The sequence below is a fragment of the Sinohyriopsis cumingii genome, chromosome 1, assembly GCF_028554795.1.
Source record: "Sinohyriopsis cumingii isolate HCF-2022 chromosome 1, ASM2855479v2, whole genome shotgun sequence".
NCBI classification, from domain to species: domain Eukaryota; kingdom Metazoa; phylum Mollusca; class Bivalvia; order Unionida; family Unionidae; genus Sinohyriopsis; species Sinohyriopsis cumingii.
This window is the reverse complement of record NC_142961.1, coordinates 78,891,591-78,912,748: the sequence shown is the minus strand read 5'-3', so window position 1 is coordinate 78,912,748 and position 21,158 is coordinate 78,891,591. Positions and strand designations below refer to the sequence as shown.

Below are 21,158 nucleotides of genomic sequence, written 5' to 3'. Positions count from 1 at the left end.
TACGAATCACAGCCATCTCACCTCTGTCTGCGTTGGTACGAGTCTCGGGCTCGGTCAATGTGGATACGTAAGAAAGCTTGCCAGTAGCTTCTCGGTAGTTCTATCCGGGGTTTTCCCGGGTTCTTCCTCCACCATGTATACTGGCCGCCATGTAGCCTAACTGAAAAATGACGTTAAACTCTACAACAACAACAATTAAACGTGTTATTTTTAAATCTAGTACTACATATCCAACTACGCAGTTTCTTGTGTAAGATGTGCATAGTTTTCCCATCTTGGTTCAAGACGTAATGATGCGTTTGGTATATGTTCTAGATTGAGATATTTAAAATGCTAGACACTTTCAATAGCCATTGGTGTTGACACCAAAAAAAGTAATTGTCTTGGATTTATCAAGACTGAGATCTATAGTTTCCTATTCTTGCAATAATGACAGAAAATATATTAAGCGTTTTATGCAATTCACTTCCTTGATAGACATGGTTTTTACAGCCCATGAGATTCCGTTTTAATTTTGTGACCTTTTTTGTTTACTTTTAAGGGACATCCAAACGTTTTCCAGCAGCATTTTTAGTATAATTTTTTCTAACATAAACGAATTGTTTGTCTGTTTCTCTGTATTACGCTGAATAAATAGGTATACTTAAGTGTAAAAGTAAACAAATAATAGGTACGTCAATACAGTAAAAAGATAATACTCCATTTATTAAAGACTGGTGTGTATTTTATTGAATATTATCACATTTTGTTCATTTTTTAAATAAATAGATAAATAACATTTTTGCATGTAAAAACACACACACACAGAGAAATCCCTCAAAACCGAAATCCCTTGCCCCTCTAATAATTCTTTTTTGAGACGTTTTCACTTTACTAAAGTTTTTGCACATGTGAAAAAGTCTTCTTTTAAGCGCCTATATGAATGTACTTATGACAGCATCAGTGCCTATGTTTGTAAGAGGGCACACAATTAAGAAAAGTGTTATTTTATTTTAATTTAAATAATGAATTTAATGAAGAATTAGTCAATTACAACTGATCGGTTGTATGATTATGGTGTGTTACCGTATATTCTCCAGTTCAAGTTCAGCTGCAAACAACACTGACCCTGATCTGCCGTCGTATCGTGCGTCGACCGGTCTTGGCCTATGTTGTTTCTTAGACTTATTACACCAAACAAACTGGATAGGCTCAGATTTTGTCGTCGGATTATACGCCAGGGCGGGTTCGGGGGTGTGGTTCCATGGTTTCTGAACACCCCCGCAACAACAAAAAACGTACACACACACATAAATGTTATGCCACTAGTCAACTGAAATTGGACGATCGTTTTATTCTTGTGCACGTTTATTGGGTATCTGGCACACTTTGAGTAAATAGACACATATACTTCTGCTTTGGTGTCCTTCCCAGGAAAGTCACGGCCCTTTTGAAATTTTTGAAACCACATTCCCCAACACAGCAGTTGACCAGATCCGGCCCTGATCTGAACGAGGAAAAGGATGTGCTGACGGCACGATATTAAACACGTAGATTTTTTAAAAATTGTTTGAATATTGTGAAGACAAAAATCCTTCTAGTAACATACAAGTTTAGATGACCTTTATTCATACCTTTAAGATTTCAATTCAGATGATACTTCAAACGAACTGATTCATTTATATATTTAGAAGATGCTGATGTATGTTTGAATGACCTCATAGAGAATTAAATACGAAAATGTATATAAAGAACTTCATACAGAGTCGTCAGCTGGTGAAAGAATGTTAAAGGAAGATATCAAATCTACAACAGATAAGTTAATGCATGTATACCTTTCATTTTGGTTTGCTATTTCGTCTAGTGAACTTGAATTATACTGGAGAATATACGGTAACACACTATAATCATACAACCCTTTCAGTTTTAATGTACTAGGTCAATAATTTTGTCATTCAAATTAAAATTATAAGCAATAAAACTACCAGCACTAACGACATCTCCACTGTGTGATGTTCCACAATTCATGTTACCATTTACATGTGACTCACACATACTATTGCAATCTCAAATGACTCAGTTTAATCAGCGGTGTGGCAACAAGACTGCTTAGGCGGCAAATGTACTGCCCCCAGTTTAATTCGCAATCAATGTTCGTCAATACTCATTTATTATTATTTACCCACATTACATAATCAGATTAAGTAAAAATGCGTTTAATATATTTTTACGATTCAATTCCTTACGAAAAAACGTCGAGTCTAATGTTCTAATAATTGTTTTCTAGCGTGTTATACAGGTATATCCAGACAATGAAATAATGTCTAGATCATTAAGCTTTGTTTCGAGATATATCAAAACCAAACCAACATTTTTTTTCCCCAATGCATTCTGGATACCACAATCAATCTTCTTTCTAATCTACATATATTATGGGAATCAATTTTGAAATTATTTTGTAATATGTGTTTGATTTATTACTAGTGCTGTAACTCTAGAGAAGAATTGTGCTATTATTCGTATTGTTCCCCGCCTTTTCGATGAAAAACGAGGGACATAGTATCCGGGTTTCAGTACGTCCGTCACACTTTCGTTTCCTTTCTGTAACATTAAAGCCGTTGTGATTATGGAACGAAACTTGATATACTTCCTACACATCATCATTGGAAAAGTTAGGCATGTAACATCATGTCCCATCCAGTCACATTATCCTGAGGCCGACCAGTCCGAACACTAACCTCTGAACGTTGAGCGCTAAGCGAGGCAGCTGCTAGTACCATTTTTATAAGTCTTTGGAGGACTCGGCCGGGGTTCGAACCCACGAACTCCCGCGTCCGAAGCGGACGCTCTAACCACTTAGGCCACCTGAGCGATGTAAAAAGTTGTTTAAGGTTAGGAAATGAAACTTTTTATGCTCATACATCACTAGAAGTGTTGTCGTGTTACACAACATGGTCCCTATCTTCAAGGTCAAATTAACAGCTCAGTATTTTTGTTTTATATTACCTTCTTTTCGGCGATGTAACTTAAGAACCTTTGATATTAAGGTATGCAGCTTTATATACTTATACATCATAATTAGAAGATATGTCAGCTACCACATTAGTGTTTTATCTTGAAGTTCAAGGTTATGACTCAATATTTTTTTAATGTTTTTCGTCCTACGTTTACTTATACTTTATAATTTAATAGTTTTTGACATGAATGGATGAAACTTTGTATACTCAGATGATGTGCCGTGAACCACCTTGATTTTTATATCTTCAAGGTCAAGGTAACATGTCAATATTTAGATTTCAGAAGTATTTGCGTTTCTGCTTATTAACTTGGAAACAGTTTTTAAAAAATTGATTAATGTTGGTATGCTTGTATATTATCACAAGACGTGCTGCACTGCACGTTTTGGGTTCTATCTTTGAGGTCAAGGTCGCATGCCAATAATTTATGGTTCCGTTTGTTTCTGCCTTATATTATATAAGCTCTTTTGAAGTCCAGGGACTACCATGTACACTTGTGCTTCTTAGATGGCAACTAGTGTGTCACGGTCAATGTTTTATCTTTAAGATCAAACACGCTTATCCATTATTTAATCCATTTTATACGGCTTTCCTTCTTGTGCGCTTTGAGATGGGACTATTAAGCTTGTTTTTAAGTCTATCCAGTAATATTACAGATCTATCTTAAAGGGCTTAAAAGTTATAAATACAGATTTCATTAGTGTGAACTTTTGGGACCATGGTAGGCGGGGCGCACAAATTCATTGAATTTGCTTGTTTTCAGTAAAAGACAATTTTACTGACTGCAAACATCTAAGCGCCCTACGCTGGCCGTCCTGTTAAGATGCAAGTTACACGGTTCCATGTCTGAGCCGACGGTACAAAAGGATCACGGAATTTTTAAGTCCACAAGATCTGCTTCCAAACCTCTGAATGGATCTTCTATTTAAGGTAATATCCGAATTCATTTACGACTCATATGAAGACACTCAACAACAAAAATAACTCAACGGCACCAAATATGCAAAACAATCTGTTAGCTCCTCTTGAAAGTGAATCGGGCAACTTTGTTATGACGTCACCAATCAGTAAGTTTCGTATTGGTTTAAAATGATGAAAATCAGATAAATGTTTTGCACAAAGCTCATAATGTATTCCTAATCACATTTCAACTGTCTACCTTGACAGTGTGGCTGATAAAACAAAGTCTTAACTGTCTATAAAATTAACCCCTGCATTAATAGTTTATGTTCATTAACTAGTGATCGTTACAAGATTTTGTTGGCACTGCTAAAACAAAACTGCAGGTCAGTCAATTGATTAGATCCCAATGAAATCCAATATTTCTCTCGTTCTTGTTACATGTACTATTTCAAGACAAATGAAGTATTATATTACCCTAAAACTCCACAAGTACAAGTGAATGCATATAACGTGTAAACAATGAACGACTTACAGTGTAAAGAAAAAACTTGGCTACCTCAATATTTGAAGTCTGCCAGTCCAACTGTAAGATAAATTCTGCTTAGAGAATTAGTATAAAGTACATTTCCTGCTCATGATTGATTTTCGTTTGGTGTATTGAGCAGACAGATTAATAAGCATAAATACAGCTTTTTCCCTCTTGAAGTAAGTACATTTAGAAATATATAAAATTGTCCCGGTTTGTCCCGGTTTGTCACAGAGAGAGAGAGAGAGAGAGAGAGAGAGAGAGAGAGAGAGAGAGAGAGAGTCCAAGAAATATTAATAGTTTTTTAAAACTCTAAAATTCTTTTGGATCTTTGTGACTACCAAAATGAAAACGATAAAAATATGTTGCCAAGTCTTGAGGCTGTTTAATCAAACAATTTCATCAAATTCATTTTTAAACATTCTATAATCAATACACTGAGACAAAGTTAAAAATTTCATCTTTCCATTATTGTAAAATAAACTATTCTGTAAAGTATCGAGGGCCTTAGATATATTTAAAATTTTGAACATACATATTGTTCATCCCTTAAACCCATTAGTCCAAGTATATGAGAGGTTCTAAAATATAAAAACAAAGAATTGTATACGAAACTTGGTAATCATAAAGAATAGTCATAATAACAATCAGGAAGGAAAACTCATTCTATAATGAAAGTGGCACAATATATCATAAAGCGTGATATTGCATTTTTCATATACAACCAATAATTTTCCAAAAATATCCAATCATTCTAGCCTTTACTGAGACACTATGGCTCTGCCCAATTCAACATAAACAATGACATTATGTGTATATTTTATCACCTTAAAAACAGTTTTACAAAATGGCATATGAAGTTCCTAAATGATATAACGATTTTTGAATTCCGTAACCTCCTTCTGCTCCATAAAATACACTGGCAAAATCAAAGCATCAAAAAATCTATTGCCAAACTCAGATGTTCTTTTAAAGCTATGAACATAGATTTTATAGTTAACTAAACAAGACGCTCTCACTCTGACTAACAAACACAAAACTGGCTTTTGCTTTGTTACTGTTACTTACAAACACATGATTGGCTTTTGCTTTGTTACCGTTACTTACAAACACAAGATTGGCTTTTGCTTTGTTACTTTTACTTACAAACAAAATATTGGCTTTCACTTTGTTACCTTTACTTACAAACACAAGATTGGCTTTCGCTTTGTAACCTTCACTTACAAACACAAGATTGGCTTTCGCTTTGTAACCTTTACTTACAAACACAAGATCTGCTTTTGCTTTGTTACCTTTACTTACAAACACAAGATTGGCTTTTGCTTTGTAACCTTCACTTACAAACACTAGATTGGCTTTCGCTTTGTAACCTTTACTTACAAACACAAGATTGGCTTTCGCTCTCTAACCTTCACTTACAAGCACAAGATTGGCTTTCGCTTTGTAACCTTTACTTACAAACACAAGATTGGCTTTTGCTTTGTAACCTTCGCTTACAAACACAAGATTGGCGTTTACTTTGTAACCTTCACTTACAAACACAAGATTGGCTTTCGCTTTGTAACCTTCACTTACAAACACAAGATTGGCTTTTGCTTTGTAACCTTTACTTACAAACATAAGATTGGCTTTCGCTTTGTAACCTTCACTTACAAACACAAGATTGGCTTTCGCTTTGTAACCTTCACTTACAAACACAAGATTAGCTTTCGCTCTGCAACCTTCACTTACAAACACAAGATTGGCTTTTGCTTTGTAACCTTTACTTACAAACACAAGATTGGCTTTTGCTTTGTTGCCGTTACTTACAAACACAAGATTGGCTTTCGCTTTGTAACCTTCACTTACAAACACAAGATTAGCTTTTGCTTTTTAACCTTTACTTACAAACACAAGATTGGCTTTCGCTTTGTTACCTTTACTTGCAAACACAAGATTGGCTTTTGCTTTGTTACCTTTACTTACAAACACAAGATTGGCTTTCGCTTTGTTACCTTTACTTACAAACACAAGATTGGCTTTTGCTTTGTAACTTTTACGTACAAACACAAGATTGGCTTTCGCTTTGTAACCTTTACGTACAAAAAAACAAGAACCAGATATTGAAAATCAGTTGCAAGTTCAAGATTTCACCAATGTGGGTCAACATTAAAACTTCATTTCTTCTTGACTTGGAAAATACTACTACCATTCTCACTGCTATATTTACATTACGTTTCCAGGTATAAAACAGTAAAAGTGCATAGCATTTAAAGCTACTTGCAGCCCAGGAGCTGATAGAGCAGCTGACAGAGCAAATCTTAGATTCATCAGCTTAAAATATCAAGCATAGTTTTAAATATTCTCCAGCATCTGAATTATAACAAAATATGAGCTACATCACTAATATAAATCAAACTGTCACAAGCATGTAAGATAAATTTGAAAAGCTCTTTAGTAGCGTCATAATAGGCGTCTAAACCCCATGAATTTACTACGTTTACCCCGATTAGTGAATACAGTAGCAGCAGACAAGATCACCAAGTGTAAACTAATTAGAGAGAGGGAGATGCCATATATGGAGATATAAATCGCACGTTAATGTGATTATGGGAAACAATTACAAGACGAAGAGTTTAAAAAGTAGTAGATGTAATATCAGGAGTTTTGCGAAAGGAGACTCAAATGCAAAGACAATGACACATTTGAGTCAATATACAAGCAGTGCAAAGTATTTTATATAATCGAATGTCTTCATACAAAGGGGGTTATTTACAAGTTGGTAAAATACTTTTACTGATCAGGGTGCAGTAATATGGCGAATGACTGAATTGAAGAAAAATATATTCAAACCAAAAAATCTATCAGACGGTAACCCTCGGTTGATGCGGCCTGGTGAAAAAATTACTACTCACTACCCCGAGTTTGGAAATTACTAAAAGTATTTTACAGCGGATAGTTCTATACTCAAATGCTATCAACTAAGAATATTTGTAAAAACCCTATTTATTCGATGAGTGTATATGCCTGCGGTTATGTTATTTAAACTATATATATATATATATATATATATATATATATATATATATATATATATATATATATATATATATATATATATATATATATGGCATTAGGACGCAATCACTGCGAAGGTGAATGCCTTAGAAAATATGAAATCTGTGGCAAAATAGTGCCATAACAAAATAGTGTAAATCGCATTTGCTCACGTTACGTGTTGGTCTTAGTGCTCGGCCATACCTTAAATGTGGTACCGGAGTATAATCTCGTAATCAGCCTTGCCAACGACGAGGATCCATTCGCGAGTATAATCGTCGCAGAAACAAGCGACGATGTTAACACCGTTGAGGAAAAATCCTAGAACGTCAAGGCTGTTGATGGAAAAGAAACAGAAGTTATTGAAATAATAGTCATGATTGAAGGGATTGCATTTCTGATCCAAGTAAAATAAAAAGAAATATGAAAAAAGCTATGGACGGAATATGCAATTAGACAATGAATTACCCTAGTATATCAACATGTTGACTCACTGATGAAGTCAACTCGCGAGAGTACGTGGGATACGATACCAGGCGGCATGCGAAAAGTTGGCATACTTGAGTTACTAGGACATGCGAACGATTCACAGCCGCTTGTGCAACAACTTTCCTCGGATAAACTACATTCGATTGTAACGGAAACGTTAACAGTGCAACAACTGAAACAATCCAGGCGCGAGCGTAACATAAACGTATCAAAAGATGCAAGAAAATCTTATATACTTGCGTTATTAACTCTCGTGGCTGAAACGCGTCAAACAGTGGGTCAGCTCAGTTGAGCGGCAGCGCGATTAAATATTATAATTCCTCCATGAGCCAAGTGGGTGGAAATCGCACATTTACTCGAGGATGAACAAAACCGCCGATGCAATACAGCCACTATAGCCGCTGATGCAGTCGCGTAGGATCATCAACGACCCCACGTTCCAGAATTTAAATTACATAAACACCGTGTTGATTTTCAAGATTATTCTGCGATGATTGATTCCAAGTACCACCAAGTAAAGACGCTAGAAAACGTTTATTAAAGATGCATTTGGAAATCGTATCGACGCCTGCAGCGCTCTGGTACCTCCGAAGTTATGGTGGACAGTCTTTCTGGTATGCAACTGATGATGCCGCTTAATTATAAGTCATCAGAAAAGGATAGGTTCAAATCACCACCGCGTGAATTTTCACAGCAGTGCTCGTGTGATCTTAACAGCAAAGATGCCGATGCCATCAATGATGAACTCGATAAGGTTTTGAAAAGATTCTCTAGACAATGGAAAAATATATCAACGAAATGAACTCTTGACAGATGTGTGGAAGTTTAATTACATGCTTCCCCATACGTGTATTCTGCGGGTCTAATTATATTGCAACGTCAATGTATGTTGTGCTGCTGTCAGTGACAAATATGAAAAATGATGACAACCGATGTTTTGAATAGGTGCTCGCATCCGCGTTACATCCGGCAAACGATAACAAACATAAGTCGCGGAAATACCAGCAATACAATGGTGAACTCAAATTGTATTATACAATTTTAGGTACAGGTTACTGAGGGTATACTCAGAAAATTTGAAGACATCAACCCTGGTATTGCTGTTAAGATGTACGTTTGGGACAAAGATTTTTATGCGCTTGCACTGTTCCCACGTGTAGAAAGCAAACGTTCGTGAACCTAGGTCGATCTACTGTAGCTAAGCGACATGAATGGTTCAACATCACGCTCTCATTACGTTTAGATAAAGAATCTTTCCCACTTTTTGAACCGATCTAGTAAGTACCATGGTACATTATTCCTTTGCTTGCATTTATTTACCACGAAACAGCTGCTTCACGACCATGCATTTTGCTGTGGTGAACTATGGGAAAAACCTCATCTATGCGAACCTTTAAGGCTTCATTGTTCCTGTGGATGCCCCAAAGGTTCAATCGAAGACCACACAAGTTGCTGAACAAGCCTCACGCGGGTTTTGTTACACTGTAGTCCGACTCAACCTGCAAACTGAGCCGCTAATGTTATACCGCGGCAAGGACACTGTAACACGGTAGATGCATTTATAAACCCGCAAGAATGGCTCACCTGCTGATACGTTACTGATCCTTGATGACATTTACATGTTTTCCACAATTTGTTGAATGATCTGCAACGAAAACGTTTCAGGTCCACCATTAAAAAAAATTCAATGGAATTTCACTTGCGCGTACAGAGGAGCTGCACATTGCGCGTGCAATCTACAGCTGATAATTTATCCAAACAAAACACGAATGACAGTAATGCTTCATGGTTTGCGCGGGTAACAAAACAACTTGATTGTGAAACCAGTAACAGTAGCGTCAAATGCACCAATAAAAGTCATCGCAAAAAATGGAAAAATACATGATATTAACACTCGTCCAGTTGCATTTCATTCATTCCTTACAGTTTCTAAATTCTCTCTCGACAAACTGGTAGGCAACTTCTCAGCAAACAGTATTGATCGTTTAACAATTAGTCGCCGAGAAGGTGGTGTGGTTGATGATGGAACTATTACCTTGCATATTCGTAAATCACTACGAGAACCTGATTGATTGAATTTTATTTTGCTGAGACTCAGTTACCACTAATCAAAGCGTTTCATTCGCCACTTGCTCGTAAATGTATTTCCGCCAATGACTACGCATAAGTAAACAAAGTTTGGTACGCGTTTGATTGTAAAAAAACGTATCGACTATCGTGCTCTGTATCTGCGACCGGATGTGCTGCAGCTCGAGGATGGATAATTTGCGAAAGCTAATTCGTGTCGACCTCGTCCAAGATAGTCAACAAGATAAACTGCTTGTTGCTTATCCGACATTTGAGTTACATTAGCTATTTCACGGTGGACTCACGGCCGTTCAAAGTAAGGAAGCTCAGCTAAAGTTGAAAAAGCCCATCTATGTTGGCGCGTCCGTCTTGGATTTGTCAAATCTAATGTGTGAATTCAATCCACGGCATTGCGATAAAATAAAATGCTCTATACGAATACAGATTCGCTGTTGATGCATACACGGACATGGCATAACCATGTTTGCTAGAATAATTTGACAAGTGATTAGCCAAAAGATTGGTAAGTCCAAGAATGAATGCGCCGGAAAGCCAATCGAAAAGTATGTGTAACTGCGTCCTAAAATGATCTCGATCGCGACGGAACGCAGAGCGGTAAGATCATAAAAAAGCGAAATATGTTTTCGGGTTGTTGTCGCGAATAATCTTTGGCACGATATGTATGTGGAATGCTTGCGTGAGCGACGCGAATTCACGCACAGCAAATCTGATCCAGTCAAAGAAACATCGCATCGTTGTGAATCGTGGCATCAAGTTGAGTTTGTCACCTCATAACACTAAGTGTTCCATATTCCCTGATGGAATTACTACTTAAGCATTCGAGCACTACGCGAACGTGAATCAACTTAGACTGATGCGTTAGCGCATTAAAATAGACCTTGGTGGAAGTTCTGTATCTCTGAGAATGACTTGCAATTCTTATCGCACAAATGATCTGCTTGGTGGACTTCGTCTATTCGCCCACAGCACCAAATCGTAACGTGCTGGCTGCCCTGTAAAATCAATCCAGCCTGAAGTAGTAAATACGCAGACCATACCGAGACAGTAGCACGAGCTGTCCGCCTTTAACTTCACTCGTACATACAGGTATCGCACCAAATTTTCTCCCAGAGTGGCTAACACGGGTGGGCGTGAAAATGAGTTGTGTGAAACGGTGACAGTCTTCTGCCGAATCGCCTCAACATATTTTAGCCCAACTGCAAGTGTGGTTTCATTATTCAGCGCTTCTATGACAGATCGAAGCCGCGTGGTTCGTACTGACGTCCGAATAATCGTTCCAAAGCTGTACGGTTAAATCGTTCCATAGTGGCCTGATCAAGGTGTATGACGTCATGTCCATGACGAACAAGACCTTAGGTTTTGTTAACAACTCTGTAACATCTCCGAGAAATTCTATACCTCGATTGACCTGTAACACCCGCGGCCATGTTTGCGGTGAATGTGCATAAATACATTTAAGTACCTCTCCAGCACAAGCTGAATTCTTGGACATCAACGGCTCCGCATCCCTGCATCTGCTGACAACGGGTACAATGGTTAACGCATACTTGTAAGAACGTCCGTGTTACAATCATGTAGAGAAACAAAAGATCAGCCTGATGAACGTCGTTGGGCGTCCACACTTGAAACCAACCACGAGAAGCCTTTCGTGGTGCGGGTATGTATACTTGCCACGACGCTTGTTTAGCTACCTATACTCAAGCAATCCCATGGATGGCTCTTTCCGCGTTTGCTAACTTTTCAACGGCTGCTTCACCCTTCCCATGACCGCGAGTTTTTAATATTATATAGGGTAAAGTCCGCTCGGAATGTACGCTTTTCTTATTCATGTTTGTTTGTTTATGATATCAATATATTTACCTCCAATGGATGAACTTTGTCCACCATCAATTGGCGACCAAGAGCGGATCTTATGATCCTTAGTAGGTTTTGATTTCCTGAGCAATCTTAACCTTCATGTTTTTTTTTTTTGATGATCCATCTGGCAATTCTTTCTCCGAGTGTAAGCGATGCAACATAGCTACCTGTAATCGCGTTCAGGTTATGGATGATATCTATATCAGCACGCTGACGCGCACGGATACCACTTTATGCTTGATACGCGATATCATATCACATGTGAGGCAATTTATGGGTTCTTCTCCTGACTTCAGGTTGATTTTTAGAATCAGGTCGCATAGTCAGCGGTGTACCTAGGTCTCTGAGGGAGCCAGAGATGATTTTCAACAGGGTAATTGCCCCAGTGTGTTCCGAGTAGCTTCGCTAACGCAGCAAGGACATCACCGCCAACGACTTGTTTCAATAAACACGAATTTCTTTGGTCTTCACCGGATGAAAATTTAAGCGATCACAGCTCGACCATTACGTGTTTGACCTCGAGTTTGATTTGCGTTGTTCTCCTTCAGCATCGCACACAATATGAAGACATGACTATGTTATACAACAACTGATATTCAACATGGCATCACGAAAGAGAAAAAGGCCCCAAACTCCTTTACCGCCATTGACTTCTCCACGCAGGAAAAGCCCAGGCCATAAATGCATGGCGACATGTTTTCAAACTCCGCGTGTTTATGTCCTGTTGACCAAGTAGGACTTGAACCACAGTAAGGCTGTATCATGAATGCCAAATACATGCCGGAAACGGTGAAGTAATATATCATGGTCTATTGTGTCAAATGCTGCATACAAATCAAGAAGAGTGAGGACTGTAATCTTTCTGCTATCCAACGCAGAGAGAATGCCATTAACTACTTTTAGAAGAGTAGTTTCAGTACTGTGGTAAGGGCGATATGCAGATTGTACATTGCTAAAAAGACTGTTTGAATTTAGATGAGATACAAGCTGGGATAGAAGAACCTTTTCTAAGATTTTTTATATGAATTGGGGATTAGAAACTGGGCGGTAGTTCTTTAAATCGTTATGGTCTAGTGTTGGTTTCTTCAGCAGAGGCTTTACAATGGCAGTTTTAAAAATGATGGGAATTCCTTAGATGAGAGAGAGGTATTAATAATATCAGTTAGTGAAAGCAATACTGGATCTTAAGCACTCAAGCAGCAGTGATGTTGGAATTGGATCAAGTTCACATGACTTTGGTGCACTCTTCATCACGATTGTACGTACGAAATCCATAGAGACAGGTTCAAATACTGATAATGGTTGCCGCTCAAATTCTGTATCCCAACTGTATGGTGACGACGAGTCAACTGAATTGTGGTGTCAATCTTATCTCTAATGGTTTGTACTTTATCACGGAAGAAATTTGCAAACATGTCCGGAAGGTCGACTGGAGAGAAGGTAGCTGGAAGTGGTGTTGATTTGTACCTTGACATTAGCTTATTAGTAATCTTGAAGAGCTCTTTGCAGCTTGAACTTTCCATGATCTTAGTAGTGTAGTGGGCTGATTTCGCTGCATGGACTATATTTGTGACGTTCTTCTTAGCGACTTCATATATTTGCTTATGAATAGTAAGTCTGGTGGAAAGCCAGAGCCTCTCAGCTTTACGGCGGTCTCTTTTAGCAGTGCGAAGCTGGTCCCTAACACTGCTATACCATGGAGAACACTTTTGAACTGATACTCTGCACTTGGTAGCTGGGGCATGTAAAGTAATGAACGCAGACAGTTATCGAGTTGTTCTGCGGTAGGAGGTAAGCAAGTTGTTAGGTTAGCTTGGATGTCGTGCATTAGTTTGGTTCTATTTATTTATCATACGGAGGTTTCTCTTAGTAGCAGATAAAGGTGGAGGGTTAGGGACTGATACGTCAAGATGGCATATAATGCAGAGGTGATCTGATGCAAGGTCATGGGATAGCAGGGAGGACCGTAGAATGTTATCATCGGGTCTGTGAAGAATGCAGTCTAAAATGTGACCATGTTTATGGGTGGGTTGGTTAACTGACTGTTTGAGGTTGAAAACATTAATGGAATCTATGAGTTTTGATGTATCTGACTTTCCGGGACAGTCAAAGTGAAAGTTGAAATCTCCAAGAATAATCAGGTTGCCACCTATCGAATTTCCATAGTCTAGGAGATTCGGAAACTGCTCCAAAAAGAGACAGTCAGCCAACTTGTTTTTTCTACTAGGAGGAGGGTGGTATAGGCAGAAAAAAAATGGACTGACCTTTGCTCCAGTGCGAGTGTGGTTTGGAGTGCCGTTGCTTAAAGGTCACCGGCCATACTCCAACATTTTCCTATTTATATCAGATTTGCATTACATGATTAAAAATAGTTATACTCGCACCAAAAAAAAATTAAATAAAATTATCAAGTGTAAAGAAGAAATAATAATTTAATTACTCGAAATAAAAGTATACAACGCTGTTACTTCCCCACCTACAGAGGACGCAACCGGAAATGACGTACATTTATCCCTACAAGACGAAGTACATGATTCTTGTTGTCGAAAAATAAAACACTATAAACTATGGATAGGGAATATTTTAGACGAAACTAATGAAAACTAATTTACTGTTCAGCCTTATATCGGTATGCGTGCACGACGCACTAGATTGTGTCGCTTTCAAAACTGTTCCATTGTTTCAATTTATTTTGGAAATTCCTGTTAATACAGGTAAAAAGAATCAATGCTGGCTTGCCTGTGTCGGCAGACTTTATATTTAAAAAAAAGATGAAAGAAATCGGCACACTTAAAGAATCCAAAGGAACCAAATTTTACTTCCTTTTGTCGGCCGACTTCAGAAGAATAAATTGGCACACTAAAAAGATACCAAAGTCAATTTTCCGGGGTTGGTTTGCATTGTAATAAAATAACCTATGTATCTGATATCCTGTCGGTAAGATTAAACAATGAGTTTATTGCTCCAAGCCAGTTGTGTCTATCACCCCGGCTTCTATTTGTTTGCCATATGTAATCTTAATTGATGTTTGCAGGGCAAATATTATACACAATTATAACTTGCTTTAATAATACTTTTGTAAATCATGCTAGCAAAAAGATTATCATTTGCATTCACATTGAATGTATTTTAAAGTAATGATTTTTTTAAATTTTTTATTTGCGAGATACCGACATATAATTAATATGGATACAATACAATCTGGGGCAGTTTGCAATAAGTAACTTATCATGCGTAAATGGCAGGTGCATTCAAGCTATCGGGTGATACTTTAGTCTCATTTGCGATTTTGTTTTTTGACATAAGCGATACACACTATACTAACGATGCATACGCAAGCCGGCATCCGCTACATATACGGAGTTCGTGGATATATATATATATTTAAAAATAATTTTCGCACGATGAAAAAAGAACGAATATATGACAACAATGCAAGGTTAATTTCTTGCATTTTATTTTCAAACAAGTGTATGTTTATCAATTTATTTTGTACCGTGAGTGTGTGTTGGGTGGGGGGCACAAATTAAACACAAAATTATTTCCTTTCTAATTTGTACGGAATAATGGAACAAATATGATTGACGATATTGACCAGTAATGACAAGCTTGCAATTTACGCGCGCAAACACTAAGACAACTTGAAAAATAAAAACAATAAAATTAACTGGTATGAGCTTCATACTGCAGCAACTAAACACTGACAAAATGCTCAATATTATTCTCTCTCTCTCTCTCTCTCTCGTGTAATCTAGTATGTATTGTATACAGCTGTGTTACAACGTGAAGCCTAAAATTAAGTATATTTGTTAAAATATCTCACGTACACTAACCTTAGCAAAATGTATACGTATTATGTAGAATATTATATGTTACGTATTTTTGTTTTATAAATGATTATTAATAATTTGACCTGAAGACTTAAAATTGAGAATGTCGTTGTGCAGATGCATATATTTGTTAGCATAAAAAATGTATATAACTATTTTAGTTAGAACAAGCAAGATATGTCAGTTTGTATTTTCTCTCATAAATATGTACGTTACGAAGTATGATTATTTTCTTTCAAAGAATATCAAAATAGTTTGTTTAAGTTTAGGTTTTTTTTCTCCCCAAAATCCTATCTTACATAGCATCTACTTTTTTGCTGAAGAAAAAGAACGTACAAAATATTGTTAAGTTTGGCCGAATTGTATTTCGAGTTTGGCCAAATTGTCTTTAGGCCAAATTCACAATAATCCGGCATAAAAGATACAACTTTCCCATCCCTCCCTTATTCGATCCCACAGATTAAATACACTTTTTTCTGGTAAACATGATTTTTCGGAAAAAGAAAGAACGCTTTTTCCCCATCATCACTCTTTTGGTAACATCCGTATACAACACAGTGCACCATATTTGCTGTACAAAAGCACGATCGTACGCTATCACATGGACATTTACGTGGGGAAATTAAGCACTTGAATGGCTTGGTTGAATAGAAGGGATAAATGTACGTCATATCCGGTTTTGGCACGCGGAAACTACCAATTGTTTACGGAGATTGCCGAATAATTTTTTCATTTTATAAAGCGTAGTTTTAAGTCTAATTAAACATTTTTATGGTGTGCATACATAACCAGTGCGTTTTGTTTATAACTATAATAATATCACACGTTTGTACAATATAGGTGGCCGGTGACCTTTAATACAGAATTCATAGCTCCCTGTGAGTCGATGGTTCTTCCTCCACTGATTATACTTGCTTCCATGCGTAGCCTACTGATTGGTGAAAATGGCGCAAAATCCAACAAAACTAACAAACAGAATCCATTGTCTACTGATGAGGTTTGACCGCTCCGGTGGCCTAGTGGTTAGAGCGTCCGCCTTGGATGCGGGAGGTCGCGGGGAGAGTCATACCAAAGACTTTTTTAAAAAATGGTACTAACAGGTACCTCGCTAGGAGCTCAGCATCAAGCGATTAGTGTTAGGACTGGTCGGTCTTTGTTAGGAGACTTCGTAGCGATGTGACTTAAAAATTGTTACAGCTACTTTAAAAATCCAAATCACACACACACACTGATGAGTTTTCAACAATATTTCTACTTTCAAAATCTCTGGACTGTTTTGACATAAAAATACCTTTTCCTTGTAAAAGGTTTGAAAAAAATCGGCATATTTTATAGCAGGCATCAAACCTCCATTCCCTTTTTAGATGTTCACGCAATATCTACTTTGTAAAGATGGCAGTTCTATGTTCTCTAACAGCCTATTTGGACATCCCGTAATTCAAGACGTATGATCACCACTGACAAGCGTAACTATTTGAAGTTACACCTCTTTAGTCGGTGTAAATCACGGGATTAGCAAGAACCTTAACCCAATATATAATGACTACACAAATGTTTCATGCATGCAAATTGCGGCACTTTAAAGTGCAATCCTTAGACTTCTTACCAAGAATTATACAGGCGGCGTCAATACTCAATAACAAGTCGAGGCCATAAATGTGCAGGCAGAGCTGGGTCTATGTAGTTTGCTATTAATAATCAGCAGAACAAACAACAAAGACCCTGATCTGTCGGCATATTGTGCGATGGCAGATCAAGATCTATATTGTTTGCTGTTGGACTCGACTTACAAGCGATTACAAATTGTATAGCTTTATTGTGGAGTTGGTACTGTGTAAACTCTTCTTCATGTCGCGAGACAGGCTTAAGTCAAGATAATGGTTCTCTTGCACTATTTGAAGTGTATATCTCCTAAAACAAAGCGGTGGAATGACTTGCTACGAATGCTCATCACAATGCATTTTATCATTTAGCAGCAAGTAGACATCATAAGAAGCGTTTTCTTTCGTAAGCAATACCCCATGCTAATATGACCATCAATTAGGGTGGAGAAGAGATAAGAAGAGTTTCAAGATGGCAACTGTAGCAGACATATTGAACATCAGATCGGGACCAATTTCTTTTTGGTCCATCAAGACATCATAAGAAGTATTCTTGTGAAAACCCTGTGTCAATATGCCTTTATCTTCAGAAGAAGTAGCAATAAAAAGATTTTCAAGACGGCTGTTGTAGCGGCCGTGTCTGATTTCAGTTCTGCACATTGTCATTTAGGACCAACTAGACACCATACGTCTTTCAGTGAAAACCAAATGACGAAATGACCATCCATTGCGGAAAAGTAGAGATAACGAGATTCTCTGAACGGTACTATTTCCTTTTGGACTAACTCAGTAGCATACTAATGGGGTGGGGGCGGAAGGATCAGTTACCCTGGGTGCCAGAGTTTTTGGGGCGCCAACACAGCTGATAATTGTTTTCTTCCGAAAATGACCAAACTTGTATGTTTTCAATTCTTGTACTCTTGAATCGCGACCTTTCAGCAAATTACATAATGTACCCGTATAATACGAATTTATAACTCATATCTGCTGCCAGCGTGTGTTTCATTAACTGCTACTCCATCCATCAGCGCTCCCAACAACCCGCTAATCCTCTTTCGCAAACAGCGATTGAGAGGGATCCAGACATTGATCGCCTGGGCACAAATCAATACAATTGATGTCTATCTTTAAATCAGTCAGACAAACACTAGTGATTGCGCAGTTCACTGTGGTAAAAGCTCGGAAAACTTACCGTCTTTAAGTTGACGTGTAAGCATATCAATATTTTTGGAATAAACAGTCCATAAATAAATCTATTTTGTTAAAATTTATGGTTTTTGTTTATGCTTAATAGTAAAATGTTTGAGGTGAAATTAAAAGGCCTAATGTGAAAATGACAAACATGCATAAAATGATGCGTGATTATCTTGTGTCATTGATAGAATATTTAACCAGGTAAAGCCACCAAATGGCATTAAATTGCAGGAAAATCATTGGCGGCCAGGGCACCGCCCCAGACCAAACTGGGATAGCTCATACCGCTCTCCTGGCCCCACCCTGCTAGTGGAAGGAAACACTAAGCCCCCTCCCAAGAATCCTCCCCGGCTTCGGCCCTTCAAATCTCGTATTCTCGCCAGTTGGGCCATCATCGTCGACCAGGGCGCCTTCACGCCATTGGTCCCATTTACCCGTATTATGCCACTGGACCAACTAGACCATGGAATGAATATGTGTAAACTTTCAAACAATCATCAAAGTCGTTTAGAAGGAACAGCGATAACAAACTTGTGCTAACAGACGGATGAACGACAGATAACAGACCATCCCGTAAGCTGTTATATGTCAAGCAGAGGTTTAAAACAATCTTCGAAATTCAGCCGAACCCAGGTTAACAAAACAAGTGGTTCGGGTCAAACGCGCCAGAAGACAGCAGGGGATGTGGCACTATTTACGAATGACACATGGAAAGCCGTTTGTACCAGTTCCACAAATTCATAAGGGGCCCCGAGTGGCCGAGTGGTCTAAAGCGCTCACAGTTGCGCATCACTGCCATCTCAACTCTGCGTGGGTTCGAGTCTCGGGTTCGGCCAATGTGGGTATGTGAGAAAGCTTACCAGCAGCTTCTCGTGGGTCGGTGGTTCTTTCCGGGGTTTTCCCGGGTACTTACTCCACCATTAATACTGGCCGCCATGTATAGCCTATCTTGTGCTGAAAAATGGCGTTAAACCCTACAAAAACAACACAAAGAACATACAATTATGCATGCAGAGATACGAAAAACATTAGTACACTATGTCATAAACCTACTGTACTTTATCTGAAATGTTTTTATAACTGACCATGTTTTTTACGATGCAAACAGAACAATCAGAGTAAGTCAGTCTTATAATACTGCAAACATTCGGAGGCTCTACAATTTAACAAATAAAGAAAGTGCACACGAGGAGACAAGAACGCGCGGAGACCTTTATGGATAATATATGAACGCAAGCTCATCTCGAGAAAAAAGCGTAGACAAACAGTTACCTGCAGAAGATTCAGATGCGAATGACATAAACTTACCAAATGTTATTACATTGATATTCAGCAGCTAGAATGTAGAATGTGTGCAAGGTTGCAAACTTGTTAAGCTGGGGGGGGGGGGGGGTCTTGTTCAACGAATTTTAATGGTTATGAAATAAAAATTAAATTACCAGGTAATAAGTGTATCTTTCAGCACAGAAAGGGGTCTCCATATGTGACTAAATTGTGAACAAAATTATACCTGTCTGAAAACGTCGTATTGCTGCATCACTTATAAAAATAGTAAGTTAACAAATAATTTTATTTGACTGTTCAACTCATAGATCCTGAAGACAAAAAAGAGGAGGAGGCTGATCTTTCTTTGTAAGTCAACGTTGTCACATTCAATTAATAATATATACCGACAACCTAGCGAGAATAAAAACAATTCAGTTTATATACAGATCAATATCCAAAGTTTGTTAACGGTCTTCCCTCATAAAGACTGGTGATTACATAGATTAGCAGTGATGTAGAATGACTTGAACCTATGTGACAGACATGGATGCAAGTTAATGATGCTAGGGCACGTTTCCTAATCAGCCAGAGTGGTGAATATACAGCACGGCAATTAACAAATGGCCGGCTGATAGAAAGCCGATTGAATCTGTTTAACGCATGTTATTAGCTATTAATGTGGTAAACTCGAATTTTAAATTAAGACCATATAAAGGTGGCGTATCTGCCGATTTTAATTAACAAAAGGGAAGCATAATAGGTGAATATGTGTCTTTATTATATATGGGACCTGGATAGAATAATTATTTTTTTACCTTTTTTTTGTTTGTTTTTTCTCAGTCAGTCAGAAAGTACTTTCTCTATCACTGAATGCGGACAAATATAACGTGTACAACCATAAACTAAAAAACAAAAGAATTTAAATGCTGGTTGACAATTTTGAGATTTTACAGTTCAACTATAAACATTTTTTTTTATAAGTTTCTTATCTTTTCATACATCGGGTAGGATAATTTTTTGACCGGAAAATTTTTCATGATAATAATTTGTCAGTTGTCAAGCCAGTGTAGTTCTTTTATCAGCTGAAATGGCGACGATCTGAAAATGCCAGATTACTGCAAACGTTTCGGCAGGGTGTTTTCTATTTGAATACATATCATTGCAAAAGTGCCATTTTTATTGGATGGTAGAGGATACGATACATACATTTAGTCAGGGCCGGATCAGGTGAAGTGTTGGGGGTGGGGGTCCAAAAATTCAAAAGGGACCTAACTTTTCTTGAAAGGGAACCAAAGTAAAAGCATGTGTCTATTTACTCAAAGAAAGCGTAATACCCAACTAACGTGGGCAAGAACAAAAAAGGGTCAAATTT

General features: G+C 37.8%; 1 protein-coding gene across 3 annotated transcripts in view; it reads right to left on the bottom strand.

Annotated features, from left to right (window-relative positions):
- The window catches only part of LOC149807183 (serine/threonine-protein kinase NIM1-like), a 69,878-nt gene that overhangs the window by 41,728 nt on the left and 6,992 nt on the right, over positions 1–21,158 (bottom strand). Inside the window, exon 3 of one of the 3 annotated variants that reach the window (XM_089963250.1) lies at positions 7,666–7,796. The exons of the other annotated variants lie outside the window; for them this stretch is intronic. The gene's annotated coding sequence lies outside the window, so the exon portion shown is untranslated. The remainder of the gene's footprint in view (positions 1–7,665; positions 7,797–21,158) is intronic. 3 annotated transcript variants of the gene reach the window in all.